This window comes from Corapipo altera, unplaced genomic scaffold (assembly GCF_003945725.1).
Source record: "Corapipo altera isolate COAL_440 unplaced genomic scaffold, ASM394572v1 2b, whole genome shotgun sequence".
Taxonomy (NCBI): Eukaryota; Metazoa; Chordata; class Aves; order Passeriformes; family Pipridae; genus Corapipo; species Corapipo altera.
The window spans coordinates 18,374,768-18,393,549 of record NW_020884874.1 but is presented as its reverse complement, the minus strand read 5'-3'; the positions used below and the strand labels follow the sequence as shown (position 1 = coordinate 18,393,549).

The following is an 18,782-nucleotide window of genomic DNA, read 5'->3' as shown; positions in this document are numbered from 1 at the left end:
AAAGAGAGTCATAGAATCATAGAATATCCTGAGTTGGAAGGACCCGCAAGGATCATTGAGTCCAACTCCTGGCCCTGCATAGGACCACCCCAAGAATCACACCATGTACCTGAGCGTGTTGTCCAAACACTTCTTGAGCTCAGACAGGCTTGGTGCTGTGACCACTTCCCTGGGGAGCCTGTTCCAGTGCCCAAACACTCTTTTGATGAAGAACCTTCTTCCTAACATCCAGACTAAACCTCCTCTGATACTGCCATTCCCTCAGGTCCTATCCCCAGTCACCAGAGAGAAGAGATTAGTGCTTCCCTCTTACACCTTTAGTGCATTAATTTTCCTTGCCTCTTTACACTTTTTATTTTCCTAATAAGTTTGATAAAAGAAATTGTCTTTACGTCGCCTAACTGGTGACTGCAGAGAACAAGCCTCTTCTTTGCTGTAGGCACATCTGTATATATGCTTCCACCAAATATAATATTACTGTAGCTCCCCTGAACTTCCCCTAGATTTTCATTTTCTATTACAATGCATCAATTATCCTGAGTTCTTCTTCATATTAAAATTAATTGAAAGTGCATTCAGCAGTGTATTTTCAGGCTCAGTAAGCTGACTGCAGTTAAGTATGGTATAACCACAGAGAAAAATATTTTCTCTGAATATCTTTTTAATTTAGGCCTGTCATATGCTTCTGCACTCTAAAAGCCTTATTTTGGCTTGCTCCCAGTGTTCTCACTTCTGTAGAGGAACCAGGAAAACTCATGTGCTACTTTTTATCAAAGTCGCTCTAAAATATTGACTATCAGAATTATATTCTGACATTTATAAATAATGCCTACCATTTCCTCATATTCCTTCAAAAACTGTTTCAGAGTGACTATAAAGGCCTCATCCAAAGAAACCTTAAGACAAAGCAACAACTGAAGTCCACTATGTGTGTGTATAAAGCAGACCACATGAAAAAAATATAACCATGTAAAACAAGACATTACATTACAGGGAGAATAAGGATTTTATGAAAATACAAGCTCACTTTGGATTCTCATTGTTTTCCTTAGCTCTCTCTGCTTCACTTAATCTTTTATTCCATAACTCATTCATTTGTCCCAAGACCTTAAGAGTTTTACTCAGCAGAGCACTGGACAGATTTTTGGTAAAGATAAATCATAATAGCAGTAATACCCTTAAATCATAAAGAAGCTATACCGAATTAATGTATAGTACAAGTGAACAGTGTATAGGTTTTACAGAAGTAGAAAGAAATAAAATAAACTTTATGTTCACTATACATGTACTAATGGACATGTACATTAGTACAGAGTACTAACATTCAGTTAATATGGATCGTTCAGTAAATAAAAATAGTGACTAAATTATTACTTTCAGAAAAAACAAGAAGCTTTATAAATAAACCTAACATATATTATAAAATATTTCCTTTTACAACATTAATCGCACTTTTACAACAATCATTGAATAAATACTCTGTTGTTTAGCCTTAGAACAGACAGGTAGGATCTTTTGTGCAGACCATAAAGAGTCTTTTCCACTTTTATGAGCAGCCAAAAATGCAGCCACTGGGTATACTAACACCATGCAATGAAGCGCTGTAAACTGAACTCTGAGCTACAGCTAAAAAATCCAAAACAAAGCACCATGCAACAGTGCTTGCTTGGGCCTTGAAAGCAGAGAAGCACATCCTGCTGCCTTGGATGCAACATCACTTTTCTATTTCTTTTTGCAGAGGTGCCATTTTCCCCAGATGGCACGGTTCTGGTCAAGTAGGTAACAAAATTTCTGACACTGCAATGTGTGGATACAATCAACTTTGTTTTGAACAGCTATTTATTAGCTGAAGGGCTTTCATGAAAACTAATAGCCCTGCCCTTCACACACTGGTATCAAGGTTTGCCATTTGTCTAGAAAACTGCATCCTAAAGAAAGTGCAAGAGGAAATTAGTCCTTATGTCTACCCTCACATTTTGAGAGCCAGTGCTTCTTTTTCTCCACATTCATCAAAACTGATTTATCTTTTAGCATAACTGTGTGGGATTGACAGAGCCCAATGGCCAATTCCTTATAAATGTATATGATTAATTGGAATATGAGATGCACAGTTTTAGGGGAAGATCTTTATGAAAGGTCCACTGAAGGCCACTTACTATTTTTTAATGATTTGACATCAACTCAGATTTTGGGAAAGTGTTTCAAGTCAGAGTATCTCTGACTGCAAAGCCTTGTCATTCACTAACAGACAAATGAAGGAACTAGAGCACACAACTGTCAAAATATTTAAATTATGTGCAATAAATATAAATTCTGATATTTTCAGGAAACCTACATAAAAGTAGACCAAGAATGTATATTTTTAAATTATTATCAAAAATTTGTGTGTCTCCATATTAAGGCTGCTTGATGTCCTTTCTGTAAGATCTCCTGCTTTCTCTGCTATCAGCATCTCAGTTTAAAATTTAATCACTGTTAATGATCAATACAATTAGATATACGCCAGATTAAGAGCTTTTACAGATAGTCAAACTGGGCATAATGAAACCCCTCATAGTTCACTGAAAAAAAAATGCATCCAGAGTATGACCCCTTTCTTTCCCTAAGCAATATAATGAAGAAACAGTTATGAAAATCTGTCATTCTTTGGCAATTCTTGTATTTCCTCTACTGATATTTTTCAAGATTATCCATCAAAGATACTGTGCTTCCTCAGTATTCTTGTACCTCACTGTGCACTGACACCTTTGGTTTGCAGGAAAGATGAAATTTAGAGCTAACTAGGTAGCTGTAGATCTAAATTATTACTAAAGTATTTTGCTTTGAAAGACAATCTGAGCCTGCAGTACAAGAGTGAAGCATGATGGCTTCACAATACCTGGTTCAGCAGTTCCAGCTGATTCTGTCAGGAACCCCAAGAAATTATAACTGGCCCTTCCTGTCTTATTTCCTGTGATACACTGTATTTTGTATCATTGCAAAGGAAATAGTTTCCTTTCCTGAAGTCCATTTAAAATGCCAAGTTAACCAGTTACCAGTTTTTTGTAAATTCTTGTTTGTAATTTTGCCAGAATTTAATAGCTTGGGCCTTTTACAAAACTGCGCCTGATGTTTTTATGAAAACTTCACCAAAAACTGGTAGCTTGACTTCCGACTGAGACCTGGGGAAAAGATATAGCAATTGTAACATTCATATTTTTAACTGCTTATTTGAAAACCTGAAACTCCTTACGTACATATAAATTCTATGCTGATCATTGGTATAATATAACTGGGACATCAGTTATGTGATCTGTTCAGACTCTACAACAAAAGGAAAGAATAGGATACATACACACACACATAAGAATTATGATCTGTTCTGTGCAAAACTGTAAAATACCATTTAAAGAAAAATACATCACAAAACCTTTATTTATACAAAACAGATTTTGCAGATTAGCACCTAAGTTCTCCATTCTTAACCAACCCACCTAAATAAAAGTGGGGATAATTTTGAATGTTTCACATAATATTTTGTCAACCTTTCTCACATAAATGATTTTTCTTCTAAAAAAAGGTATGTCAGAAAGACCTGCTCAGTCATATCAACTGCTCCTACATGGAGACATCTGGACTAGCTCATCTGAAGCCCACATGCAATAGACATCCCATGTCCAGTGCCATATTAGCTCAGGCATCACCACAAGGTACTGAATTCTGTTAGACAGGCTTACTAATACCAACCCTACTTTTGCCACACACAAAAAGCATTAAAGGCATGTTGTGAATTTTACTCCTACTTAGATACATTTGTTTCATTCACTATGTTGAGCATGTGCAATCTAAACATTATCCAAGGAGCTGCATGCTGGAGTACCACATCCAGTCTCTCCAGCATCTATTTATCCATACAGCTGGAGAGAGTTGCCTAAAATAAACATCTGGGCCATTATGTCTGTCTACGTAACGAGCTTACATTATACATTTCAAAGTAATATCTTTGATGGAATTTAAATCCCTCTAGAGAAAAACACTATTTAGCCACAAACTTATGACTGTTCAACCACAAAAATATGTATACGTGTGGATATTTTAGGCCAGAAAAGATCATTTTTGTCTGCATACATAAACAAGGAAGTTCAGTTCTGATTTCTGTATCAAGCCTATAACTTCTCCAAGAATAACTTATTTCAGAAAGATAGTCTTGATTTTAAGAGAAACAACTCAGCTCTTAGAATATATTTTAATTCATTCTTCTCACTGTTTCCAATGTTTCCAATTTCAATTTTCATTTTATTTGCAGTTTCAATACTTTAATTTCCAATACATTTTGGTGCATTATGATTTCTTCTATCACTAATGATTCTGCTCAGGCACCAAGATTCACAGAGCTCTTTTCACTCCTGGTATCTAATACTGATTTGATTTTGCATAGCACCTTTCATTCAAAAGTCTCAAAAAATCCTCATGAGTATATAAGAGTAGCAAACTTCCTATAGAAATATTCCCGTTTTGCAGACAGGCAAACTGAAGGAAAAGACACTATAGATCATATTCTTCAAAGGGATGAAAATAACATAGGAACAAGGTGCCTATGCATTTCTGGGAAGGCAGGGCTCTCCAAAGTTCCAGACCACCTCTGGCAAAGCCAGGAACAAAACCCTCATCATCAGATTCTTATGCCTCTGCTTCCAAAAGACCATTACAAATTTGCATGTATTATTTCTAGATACTGTTGTATGTTCAGGTGTACAACTCTGCAGGTGTACAACTCTGCATTTAAAACAGCTCAGAAATGCACTACAGGTTTAATACTAATGTTTCAATTACGATTCAGCACAGGAATTCAACAGGTTTTACACCACTTAAGCAACTTTAAGAACACCAGTATTCACAGCAAGCCCAAATTTGCCTTGGCAGCTGCTGAAACTCTGACCTATGGCAAAGAATATGAAGACCTCAGCCTGGCAGTTCAGCCCCCAGTGATTCTGTGTCAGTGGAAGCACACTCAGTCACTTCTCTTCACATCTGAACCTGGGAGGAAGGGTGTTTTTCTGGATCAACGAACACTACTGAGTAGATGAAAGAACTCAACAGGTTTCCCACAAAAGGCAGCCAATAGCTATCAGAGTGTATTCTGAGAGGGGCCTTATTAGGCACAGGCCTCTTGCTCTCACAGCCTTATGTCACACAAACCAGCAGGTCAGACCATAGTTACAGGCAGAAAATTAGTGTTTCCCATTCACAGCAAATGGGGTTGCAAAACCTGCAGCAAGAAAGTAAATTCTCAACACATTTATATAACCTTTGCTACAACTCCAGTCTTACTATTTAAGCACACTGGGACATAAAGGTTACTGAAATTTGACTCCTATTTTTGAAGTGAGGGATATGGGTTTTCATGAATGGTCTTTTTTTTTTTTTTTTCAGAATGAACATCAGACCTCCTGGAATTTACTGGCCTCAGAAAGTATTTCATACCTGTGCTAAGGCATTTCTAAAAGTTCTGTAAAAAGTGTTTCTCCTGGACTGCAAGAGACATATTCCCTGTTATGATTCCATTAAGAGTTTGAATATCAATAATAAAAAAAATCATCTCAATATCTTGATTAACTTAATGAACTTATCATATGCTTTCATAATATTCTGTATAATATAACATAATATTAAAATAATAAATAATAAAAGAAATTAGATTGAAAAAATCTCTTCCCTTCCATTCTACTCAGGCATGTTAGACATATCATTTAGAAATTTAGAAGATAGACATTTTAAAATCCAGCTGATAGAAGCATATATTCAGGGACATTAAAACAACAACAACCAAAATAAACTAGAGTGTCTTCTTTGCAGAAAGCACATTCTGGAAGGCTTTGGGGGTTTCCAGGATGGCAGCTTATTAGCTGAAACTGATTGTCATGGCTTTGAACTAAAACCCTTCTAGCTGCTGAGAGCTGTTTTGGCTCGTTTGTGTAATAAAGGCATGATTTACAGAAAACATCTTTGACATTTTTGGGCCATGTAAGAAGAACCAGCACTTAGGCCCATGACTACCTAACATACCAAATGAAATCTAACCTTGTTGAAATACACAGGAATTCTGCCTTTGATTTCACATAGTCAGGCTTTCATGATACTACCAGTGCAAAAGTAAGCAAACAAGAATAATTCAATCTTTCTACTGCATTCCTGAGCTCACAGCAGGAAAAGACAATTTTTGACTTGCATCTAACCCTCCACCAGTTTTGTGACATATATTAAAACTTCCATTAAAATTGAGAATTTATACTCATGTAAAATGTGAGTAAACAATAGCAGAGAATCCAAATTCTTCTATCTCTGCTGACTTGTTTAATTTATACAACTCTAAAAATTAACTTTTTAGAAGTCATTCAGTGGTCCAATATGCAGTTCCTGGCTGTCTGCACCCTAGATATAAGCAAATCTAAATACCATTTGATTCCTGAAGCATTTGCTGCTCTGATGTAGGAAAAAAGCAAAAAGGGAAAAATGAAGCAAAGGAGAGGATGGATCTCCTACACTACAAAGAGAGAAGAGAGCATTGCATGAACACAAAAAACTGAGGGATTTAAAGGACTATTTGACATAGAGATGGACTAAGTCAACAATTATTAAATCTCTCGTATAACATCATGACCACAGGATTCTTACACATTATACTACACTCTGGTATCTTGTCTGTATCTATACAATACAGGGGTGGCTTGGGTTCATATTATAAAGTAGGGCTGTGGCATTAAGGTGCTTCTTGAAGCACACAACAAAACCAGTGCATAAAAGCTTCCACATGAAGCAAATCCACTACCTGATTTTTTTTTTTTTTTTTACAAAAACAGGGGCAATAGTTCCATAAACTCCCCACTCTCCTCCCAAGATTTATATACACTATATGTGTGTGTGTGTGTGTGTGTGTGTGTGTGTAATGTACACACTCATATATGGAAAAGGCAGGTTTGCTTCAGAAAAACAGAAATTACTGTCATAACAGCCAGAGGAGCCATAGTAGATTCAGATAATAATGCAATACTAGCTTGGCTACATAGCCATGCTTTTTTCATGCTCCTTCTTCAAGAGCTATCCAGACAGACTGTGGAGAGTTGCTGCGCTATAAATATGCAGTCTGTACAAACAAACAAAACCCATACCGAGAATGAGCAATAAAAAAGTTTTACAATAAAGTATCCTGAAAACTAAAAAACAAGCCAAATATAAAATTATTAACACAAGTCATTCATCAACTTCAGTTTTATCATTCTCACAAAGCCATAACATGAAGCTGTATAATCTTTTGGGTTTTGAAGAAATCCAGGATGGTTTCTCTGGCTGTTTTTCAGATTTCTGCTGTGGCTCATATTTTCTGGTTTTACAGTTTGATCATGATGACTGATAATCATTCTGAAAAATCTGTTTAAAGCAAGTTGTGCTCAGCAACAGTCATCCACACAATGAGCTTGTTTAATCACAGCCACATGGTTTTTACATGTGATGTATGTGAAAGTGATTTTAAATGCTTTTCCAACCATTTCTATTGTTTTGACCAAATCTCAACCTCATCACATCTAAAACAGTAAGAAATGTATAAAGTAGGATCTGTAGACATTTTCTGCATCATCCGTCTCGTTGTTTCTGTCTGAGACAGTAATTTCCTATCAAGATGGGATTTTAGGCACAGAAATTGTAGAAACCTGCCCTGCACTTTAACTTCAAGGTCCATGCTCAAACTCTCACCATTCGAAAACAAACTGCTTCAAGATCTTGATAAAAAATCTTGAGAACCTGAACTTTAGGCTTATGTTAGCAACCTCTGCGAATACCTGTCCCCTCTCTGTCTACCTTTCATATTGTGAACCAGCCTATGTGGGCTGGAGCTTGGCTAGAACATACCCCCAGGACACACTACCCACAGCACATCACTCAGTACATCACAGTCTAAAAGACACAAATATGGTCAAAAAGCAGACAAGAAGCAGTACAAACATGCATACGACCATGCTGAGGACAATCTTTTAGAGCAACGCAGTTGTTGCCACATAAGATTTTAATTTGAGTCTTTGCAAAGAGTTCAAAAGGCACAAACCTCTGGAGAACAGCTGACACAACAGCAGATCAGATCCCTTTTTCAGGGCCTTTTTACTTCTCTATGTCAGAGCCTCTGCTGCCACTGCTGAAGACCTGAGTGTTATCCCTACCATGTTCTTTCTCTTCTAAATTGTTAACCTTGACAAATGCCAACACCTGGCCTCATCATTCCTTGTGGATTTACTGAAAGACAAGAAGGAAAACAGCATTATAATATTAATGCCACATGTACTTCTAGTCACACTACCTAAGACCCACTTCTTCCAGTTACTCAGATAAGAGCCTCCCTACAACTTAACTAAGAGATTATTTGCAAAAATATAGTCTTGCCTCTATAGAATAATTGATGTTTGTGATTGTTACTGTACTACTGACCTATCTTTCTATCTTCATTCTGCTTTCATAACATCATTATATTCACAGTCTGGCAATTGTCAAGGAGTAAGCTGTCATAACCTACAGTTTTTTACAGAAGTATAATAAACCATGTCAGAGTTTGTATGAGTTTTCTGTGCAACACAGAGCTACTGAATGTGTGTTACTGAATCAAATCCAGGTGATTAGGCACAACGAGACTATTAATATAAGCAATAGAAGAATCCACATAATAAACATTACCCAGATCTCCAAGCATCAGGTCTAACCTGAGAAGCCACAAGCGTCTGAGTCCTGTAAGAGTTTCAGCCAAGTACTTCTGGATATATGGGTATTCCCACGCACAGTCTCACTGTTGAGGGGCAACATCCTCAACTAATTCAGAGCGCATGACTCATCAGAAAAATCTTCCAATCCAAATTTCCATAACATCACCACCCTCTCCAAGGGCTATCTCTTTTCCAGACTAGTTTAACCAGCCTCTCTCACTTCCCCCATCTAAATTCATAGTCTGCTGTAGTAGACCGTCCTTCCCTTCCTTTTTCTTCCCCATTTCCACAGCAGGCTTCTTCAAATGTAAAGTGAGAATAAATAGATTAGGAAAGAAAGCTCAAAACTGAATTCTGAAGTCCACCTCTCCAATCACAGGGCTTAACAAAAGCATATTTAACCTGACAGTGATAATGATATTGGCTTCTTAAGGAGTTTTAAGCAATGTGTTGTGCCTATTTCCAAAGCACTTAATATTCTGGGCTGAAAATTACCTCCTAAGTGCAAACTTGAAAACCACAGATGACAAGGCTTCTTCAAAGTGAAATCATGTCTAGTAACAATCAGAATATTCTGTGTAAGAGATAAAGAGTTTTCCCTGAGACTAGGTCTGAACTCTGGAAAGAAGGACTGCAGAAACTAAGGTTCACACAGACCATTTTTTGCTCCAGGTTCTCCCTTTGGACTTTGCCTTCCCTAATACAGGGAAAATACCTAGTAATGTGCACACTGACAAAAATGGTTGTAAAAGCAAAGATCTGATACTCTGAAAATTCTTCGGAGACAGCAGGATAAACCAGAACTGTCACATGTCACGAAGTCAGAGAATCATTTAGATTGGAAAACACCTCCAAGATCATGAGTCCAACCATTATCTTAGCACTGCCAAGTCCACCACTAAACCATGCCCTTATGTGCCACATCTACATGTCTTTTAAAAACCTCCAGGGATGGTGACTCAGCCACTTCCCTTAGCAGCCTGTAACAATGCTTGACAACCCTTTTGGTGGAGAACTTTTTCCCAATATATAATAACATACTTGTACACTATAAAGGCAGCACAAGAAAACATTAACAGAAAGCTATACTACTTCATCTCGGCCCAGCCTCTCATAGTCTAATTCCAACTTTACCTCTTTTACAGGAATTACATAATGTATATAATGCCATCTAGTTATAATCTCTAAATTCCAAAGGGAAAACCCAAGCAAACAAACACAATCTAACTGAATTAAAAAATTCACAAGATTAAGAACTAAAATTAAAAATAATTACAGCCTCACCTACAATCTATTTTCATTACTATGTCAACTGTACAGCCAGTTGACAATAAAAAAATTACAAACTGCCATTCTGCAAAACACAACATTGCCAGTCCTTTACCAATAAATGCTTCTGTGTGTAATTTAATTGGTATGTACTTTGGTTGCAAGCTTGGATTGGAAAACAGTGACTCGTGTCTTTATAATATAATAAAATCCATTGAACTGTGTTCCAGCAATGTATGCAGGACTTTGCAGATATTCCACCATGGGCACCAATTGAGGCCATGTTCTCAGAGAATAAAATTGAATTAGTAGAAGAATGGCAATAAATTCAGAATAGGCGTCTGCAAAGAAATTTGAGAAGAAATGTCTTCCTGGCAAAGAGCAAAGCAAATACTTCGTAGGGGTCATAGGAAGAGTGTGGGGAAATAACTTTGGTACTGAATTAATGCAAAGTGATTCTACTGTTCTAGAGTCTATAAATTGCATTAATAGGCAAGTCAGTACTTCCCAAGAAGAGTCTGTTGGGCCTCTTGATGTTTATTATTAATATTTGTTGGCCATTTTTGTACCAGGCCAATAATTGTGACATTAAGGAACTGCCAGCTAGAGGTTTATTTTGTGTGCAAGTTTTCTGCTTGTTTGGTAAATCTCTTGTAATTCATTTGGGAGTATGGTCACAGAATCAGTCAGACTGGAAGGGACCACAGTGGATCATCTGGTCCAACCTCCCTATTCAAGCAGGGTCATCCTAGAGCACATTGCAAAGGATTGCATCCAGATAGTTCTTGAATATCTCCAGTGAGGGAAACTCCACAATCTCTCTGGGCAATCTGTTCCAGTGCACAGTCACCCATACAGTAAAGAAGTTCTTCCTCATGTTCAGGTGGAACTTTCTGTGCAACAGGTTCTGCCTATTGCCTCTTGTCCTAGTGGTTTGCACCACGGAGAAGAGCCTAGCTCCATCTTCTTGGCACGACCTTTTAGGTATTTATACACATTAATGAGGTCCCCTCTCAGTCATCTCTTCTTGAGGCTGAACAGGCCCACCTCCCTCAGACTTTCCTCATAAGTAAGATGCTCCAGTCCCCCAGTCATCCTCACTGCCCGCTGCTGGATCCACTCCAGGATCTGCATGTCTCTCTTGTCCTCAGCAGCCCAGAACTGGACACAGTATTCTACATGTGGCCTTACTAGGGCTGAGTAGAGGGGTAGGATCACCTCCCTCAACCTGCTGGCAATGCTCTTCCTAATGCACCCCAGGATTCCATTGGTCTTCTTGGCCAAAAGGCGGCCACTTTCTTGGTGTCCCAGTATGTTCCACCAACTCCACATATTTTGTGTATCCAAACACAGTGTTCCAAATTCCAGTTTCCATAATACTGAAGTTACAATTGTGATAACAAACTGACATCAGATTTCTTCTAATGTAATTAGAACAGACAATGGTCGCCAAATATAGCTTTTAATATACTACTTCTATTTCAAATCTGTGTATATTATGATCACTGTAATAAGATTGTTTGGGGTGAGAAGGAAAAACACTCTAACAAGTAACGAATCTCATGCTTAGTACTGGTTGGTGTACCCGGGCACAGGCCCAGGGAGTGGGATTCCACCATGTCTCTTTCATGCTACAAAAAGGATGCCAGGGACATTTGTGGTCGAGGTCAGCTAGCGCCCTCTCAGGAATTTAGCTGGTTCAGTCCAGAAGCTCATTCCAACCAGTCACTTTGGATTTGAACATCTCAAAGACAGTTTAACACCCACACAGAGCCAGACCACTCTGGCTGACCTCATGGCCAAAAGACAGGTCTTAGCCTCATTACTTTTCTAACACAGATATAGCAAAAATATATCAGAAAGAAAAATCTGTGTGTGGGAACTAAGTACTCATGATAAATAACACTTAATTATCCACTAACAGGAAGTCCCTGTTTGCTTATTGTGCTCACTAGTCTTCTGTGAGACAATGACAAACTACACTGATCTGCATGGTGATAACTACTGGGTTCAGAATATTAGTCTGTTTGCAAATGGAAACAACAGTTTACCTAACTTTCAAGTACTTCAAAATGCACTTTCTATCTCTCTAAGCAAACTGTACTTCATAGCTCACTTTCCTTTCATATGTCTGTTTGAACTGATCTACTTACAGTGTATCTTCTGTAAGAAGTGTTTAACATCATTTTTGCAGAGCATCGTACTTTGGTACACAACAAAGACAAATCATTTAAAATGCATCTCAGGGAAACAAGAATTAATTTCTTCATTTTCCAGAGTCAAAAGATGTGAATGCTGCAAAAAGGAAATACCACCATATCTTTTGGTCTTACTATTCTCTTAATTATTAGAGTTTATTTCCATTTACCACACTGAATCTTGAACATCACTCATCTTTAGAAATGCAACTTATTATATTTCATCTTTTTTCTGCCTTCATTTTTTCTGTCTTCAATATTTCCCTATTGTCTTTTGCTCTTTCTTCCACTTTCCCTTCACTTCTGCTTTCTTCCTTGTTCTTTTTTTGTGTGTTATCTGTCATTTAATTCTTCCTACAAAAATATACTCATACCTCAGGTGAAACAAGCCAACTGTTAAATACACAATAATTTATAGCAAGAAGTACACATCTGCCAAGTCTCAGACACTCTATCAGGTTTATTCAGTTGACCTCCAACAACCCTACCATGACATCCATATTTCTAGAAAGTAGAGTTCCACAGTGAATCTCTTTTTCTGAGTCCAGCAGGCTGCCTCATACCTTACACACCAAGTTTGTCTAGCTCAAGATCACACAAAAGACAGAAGCTAGAGCAGCTGTTCTGTACACTGTGTGGTCCAAGAAACACTTCCTTGGGAAAGCTTATTCACTGCAGCAAAATGCTGTCCCAATATAAGAGGCTGCTTTCATCCCTTATCATGAAGGAATATGTTAATTGTACATCTCATTACAATGTCAATATATGCCAAATTGCATATCTGAGTAAGAGAAAGAGATCGTGCTTGTGCAGAGAGAGGATCGAAAAATATGGGATCAAGTTGATTGCTAGGTTAGAATACACTTCCTAGACAATCCTGCCGACTTGTATAAGGAAAGACAAGCACTACCAATACAGTGTAATTCTTGATTAAGAGTTTTCCAGTATGCAGGAAGATGGTTTAATATCCTAACAACTCTTTATATCTATTCATTTATCTGTAGTTTCTCAGGCACCTAATCCTAACAAATGATAAGTGGAAGATTTTTAATAATGGCAAACAAAAATTGAGTAACTAGAATGTTTTTTAATCACAACATACTTTTTTGTATATTTGCTCTGCATTTTAATATGCAGTATGCCTTTGTTACTTTGAATTACACAAAGGAGAGAAAAAACTCCAGTGCATTGAGAAGCAATTTTACACGTGGAACTACATGGCTGGACAAGTAATAGCACTTTTTTTTTTTCATTTAATACATAGCAAAATGAAAGTGATAAAATTTATTAGATACAAACTTGTTTTTCAACAATGTGCTACTGATTACAGATAAGCAGAGCAACTTATTCAGACACATTCAGATGGAGAAGGTGAAAAAATATTATATTACTGTTACCACTATCACATCAACTTCAATATAGTAAGTGACACTTTTAACAGCCTTCTATTTAATATGCTTTGATGGTGGTTTAAATTGACAAAAATTAAAATTACTTTTGGAATTCCACCTTTTATTGGAAAAAAATAGTGTGACTACTATTGAAAAGCTCTAAAGACCTTGTTTTGATCTCATACCCCCTCTTCGAGCTAATGCTACAGATTCTCAGGTATCAAACCACAAACATCTACTACTTAGAGTTAAAGAATTAAGTGCCACTAACCACTTCCCAGAACTCACAGGCTATTAGCACCCAACTGCATCAACTCTTTGCTGAAAGTGTCCTTCCTCACAGCCAGAGTGAATACAGAAGTATGCAGTTTCAACAGATTCAAATTTTAGCACTTTTTAGTGATAGGTTTTAAAACCGTAGCGCTGAGATGCTCAGTCCAACTGTATTTGTCAAACAGCAACTAGAAAAAACAAATTAATATAAAAAGGGATTTTTCCTCTTCCGTTCTAGTTGTCTTTAAACTACTTTCTATGAAAAGTAACCTATGCTATATTTCACATCTGTTGTGATTTTTAAAATTTATTATTGTATCTAAATGTATCTGTATGTATCTAAGGCATATTTCACTGAAGTGACAAAATCCTAGTTTCTCTGATTCAGTTAAGAGTTTCATCACTGAGCTTAGTGATGAAAAATTAAAAGACAATGCAGAGAAACATCTCCTTTGTTTCTGCTTATTTTAATTGGACGAAAATAGTCATATTTCCAACAAAAGGAACAATTGACTAAAATTCCAGTGGTATATAAATATTAACAAGATGTTGATATAAGCAGACACGAAAGAGTAGAGTGACAACCATTTACAGTTCTCATAAAACTTTTCAGAGCCTTTATACAGAAAAAGGTAGCATATTGCTTTATTTTTTACCAGTCTTTTTTTCGTGAAAATCTCTGCTATATCATTACATCTCATTTGCAATGCTCCTCAGATGCCCAGTTTGGATTAGGCGGCCCTGCCCCTCCCTGTCACACATTTTTAGGCACTAAAACACAGAGAAAAAAGAACAACTATTTTCCTCAGCTAGAAAAAGAGATGAATAGAGGAAATGACTGAAGAAAAACATCCTTCCTTACCAGGTCTTCTGGACATAGAACTATTTTCAAAAAACATCAAGTGCTCTTCATAATATTTGTCAGCAAAAGACCAAAATAAGAAAATTGAGTGATACAAACAGGTTCTGCTACTGCTGCAGATAAAAAACTTCAAGTAGCTCTGTACTACAGGTTATCCATCTCATTTGGCTACCTGTGCAAAAAAGAGAATTTTTAAGAAAAGGCATCCAGGCAGAATTATGAAGTTTAAAATCACTGATCCTTAAGAAAGTTTGGGAAGGAAAATGTAATTTAATTTATACTAAAAGACCAGTATAATGTGAGTATTTCAGTACTTAGTTCTGTCATCAGGTCACTTAAGACGCTTCTGGGGAGATTCACCTATCTGAGAAACAGTTACATATATACACCTGGCAGGGAATTATCTTATATGGAAATGGTTAATGATGGAAGAGGGTAACAACATCTTGCTCTACAGTTAGACCGAAGCCCCAGCATGGACGTTGAGAACAGCGCTTATTCTCACGCACTCCACAAATGGTGGACACTCAGGAGCTAGTAAAACTAGTGGAAAGAATGACAGCTGTGTAAAACACCCGTCCAGTAGTTTAATTCACTGACGTTGCCAGCATTTCACCTTTCCATGTGATCAACAGTCCACTTAACCCACACAATCTCTGGGTAATTAGGTTCTTATGTGTTATCCAGTAAAGATACAGTATTTTTATTATAAAACTAAAGTACTAACTAACACTAAAGCACTAACTCAAGCACTGTCTGCAATTTCCATTTACTTCTAGTGGGCTTGGAGAGTGAACACAAGTCTGTGTTTTAAAATATATAAACTTTTCTAAGAAGATTTTTAACTTTTAAGCTATTCATTAGTATTTTTGGGTTACTCAAAGACAATCTCCAGTTAGCAGCACAGGAAGTAATACAGAGATTCTGCTGATAAATGGGCATTGACAATGGACTTCTTAAGTCCTGATAGTAAGGGATTTCTTCCCATATTCATCATACTGCAGCATCAGAATTCTTAACAACAAGGTTTCAGAGAACAGAATGAAGTTTTCTTAAAGGCTTGTAAGCAGAACTGGAGCGCAACTATCTAGTAGGATATCCTACCTGGTCTTCAGTTGCCTTTCCAGAAGTGTTCTCCTTCGACTCTGTTTGCCAGCCTCATAGAGAGGTCTGAAACACCTTACGGTGTTTAAACTGGCATGAGACACCTACGTTTTCACAAGTTAATCATACTTTTACTCTGTAATGCTGCACACTAGAAAATTATTTGCAATTGCCCCCTTTGTTCCAGTATCATGAGGTCAAACATAGATTAAAAGTAACTGATTTGTTTATAAAGCATAATGGCACCAAATCAAATGAAGGCATCATTACTAGCTAGGACACAAAGTTCCTCTTCTGATACATTCTCTACCACTATCATAGACAAGATCGACAGGATTCTTCTGTTTAACACAAGAAAAAAAAAAAAGAAAAGAAAAAGAAAACTATCACGACAACAACCTTTACATTTCATATTTTTTATATCATAACTTTGTCTGGTTTCAGTAATTTTAATGGAAGTTTTACTGATTTGCAGCATTTCAGATTTCTGGCTCCTAAAATATACTGAACGAAGCACAAGAAGTAGCAGTCGCCTTCTGCTGTTCCATTGATGTAATTTACTCCTTAACCAATTTTCACTTTTCATTTTCCCCTTCTGAGAGGTATGAGTCAAGAGAGAATATACAACCCATGAGACGTGGCTGAGGTGAGCACCTCCGCACAGCACAGGTATTTTTTTTTTTTTTGTATGGCCAGCATTCAAGGAAGTGGAAGCAGAGCACGCTGAAAGACAGCTTGGTCCAGGAAAGGTTCAGCAGTGCAGTTAAGGCAGTGAATAGTTTCACTGAAGTTACCAGGACCTATTGCCATGTGTAATGAACTTGCACCATAGGTGATCACTAGGGATGGAAGTTGCAACTACTTACCTGCTTAAGAGTAAGCATACATTTCAGTCTTTGTCAGAGCAGAGCTTGCTTAGCCCATACTTCACAGAATTAGATTCAAACAGCCCACCTTTTATAATCTGATTACAGAGCTTCCATAAAATTGAAGCTCTGTTCCAATTCCAGCAAGACTGTATTGGGCAAAACCATTTCTGTACATAGAATAAAATAATTATAGTATGTTGAACTCTTCCATCGGTAGTCCTTTTCCAACTTTCATTTGGATCATTGTTGCAAGCCAACAAAGGAGCAACAAATAAAACATGTTTCCATGCCAACAAAATATAAATTATATATGCTTTTATTTTCCAAATTACTATTTAAGTACCACGTATCTTTTTCCATGAGGACTTTTTCTGTTCTCAGGACAAAAATCTAATTGTAACTCATGTTTTGAGTTACTAAAAATTATCTTACAATTATCTTCTAACAAGTATTTAGCTAGAAGTACATTTCCTGGCAACACAAGAAGTACACTAAATTGTGCCAAACTTGAAAGACCCTTTGGCTTCATTATCAAGGAATTTAAGTTACGTTCAATAGAAATATAATTTTCTGGTTTAAATGTTGGGGTTTTGTTCCCCCCACTTTCTACAAAGCAGGATTAAAATAACTAAAAGAAAGAAAATGCACTGTTTCTTCCTATCTGGACACTTGGTTTCCATCACATGGATTGGAAGCACCAAAGAAAAGCACAAAGAAAAAAAACAGTGCACTGATCTAGCATCAGGATAAGCCAGAAAAGACAAAATCTTCGCTGACAGAATTTTATTAACAATATAGTCCTCATGTCCTAAAAGCATTATGAACTGCAAATCCGCTACATTGCTACAGGTTATTTTGTAGTTCATGTTATACAGAATGCTACATTAAAGGAATACTTTTGTCTGGATACTTTTGCCTTTGAACAGTAAAACCCTTTTTATTTTTCATAACCACTGCATTCAATAAGACTATTAAGTGCCAAGTAAATACAGCTACTGCAATTCCAGATCTGCGGAACAGCTGCACACGTATTGAATTCAAGCGCAAATCCTAACAATGGTTATGTTAATAGGATATGAGGAGTATCTGTCATGCACTCGAAATGTTTGCAGTACTTTTGTTTCAAAGTCTGTCTCACTAGTAAGCTTATGTCTAGCCGGTGAGCGATTTATTTAGCAGTGAGTTATGTTCGCACGCAAGGGAATAGGGCAATCCCTTTTGTCGTCCCCATCTGTCTCTCATCCTTCCAGATAACCAGCACACCACCATTTTCCCCGCAAACAAAGGTTAAGGAAAGCCCAACTCGGGTGAAAATAAAGGCAAAGGGGCAACTCTCGCCAGCGCAGAAGCAGCGCGGGGGGCGCAGCCCGGGAGCAGCCCCTCGGCGGGGTCGGGCCAGGCTCCCGACCGGCGGGGCAGGCGGTGGCAGCACCTAAAGTATTCCGGAGCCGAGCGCAGACAAAAGAGGGTGTGTAGCAGTTGCGCGGAGCTCGGCAGCCGCCGGCACGCCAGCCCACTCCGCTCGGGAGGCAGAAAGTCCATTCCCGGCAGGGAAAAAGCCACCCACCCGTGCCCGCTCTCTCCCTGCCCCTCGCTGCCGAGGGCAGGGCGCGTCTCCTTGTCCCCCCCGGCAGGAACGGGCACGGCGCTGCCCCTCTGCCCCCGAGGAGGGGTCACGGCTGCGGGCGGGTTGAAGTTTGGGGGCGAAGGACAGACCCCTGCCACACGCACCCCACCCCGCCCCGCCGCTTACCTGTGGGGAGCTGCGCGGTGCCCGCAGCCCTCCTGGCGCAGCGACGTGCGGGGCTGCGCCGCGCCCGCCAGACACGGGGCTCCTCCGGTGAGGTGACGGCTGGCTCAGGGAGTGACAGGGCGGCGGCTCCCCTCGCCCTTCCCCGCCACCGTGCTCGGCGAGAGGCGGGCGGGGGCAGCCATGGCGAGCAGGCAAGGAGCGGGGCTGGGGCGGTCACTGCCGGCCGGAGGAGAACGCCCGCCGATCGGGGGCTGCGCGCCCCCCCGCCGCCGCCACCGCACGACCAGCCGAAGGCGGCCACCCCCTGCTCGCCCCGCGGCGACGGGCGGGTGCCATA

At 38.7% G+C, this 18,782-nt stretch overlaps 1 protein-coding gene across 1 annotated transcript in view; it reads right to left on the bottom strand.

Moving 5' to 3' along the window:
- The window catches only part of TMEM200A (transmembrane protein 200A), a 52,575-nt gene extending 34,057 nt beyond the window's left edge, over positions 1–18,518 (bottom strand). Inside the window, exon 1 of the mRNA XM_027634190.1 lies at positions 18,446–18,518. The gene's annotated coding sequence lies outside the window, so the exon portion shown is untranslated. The remainder of the gene's footprint in view (positions 1–18,445) is intronic.
- Between the last annotated feature and the right edge of the window lie 264 nt (positions 18,519–18,782).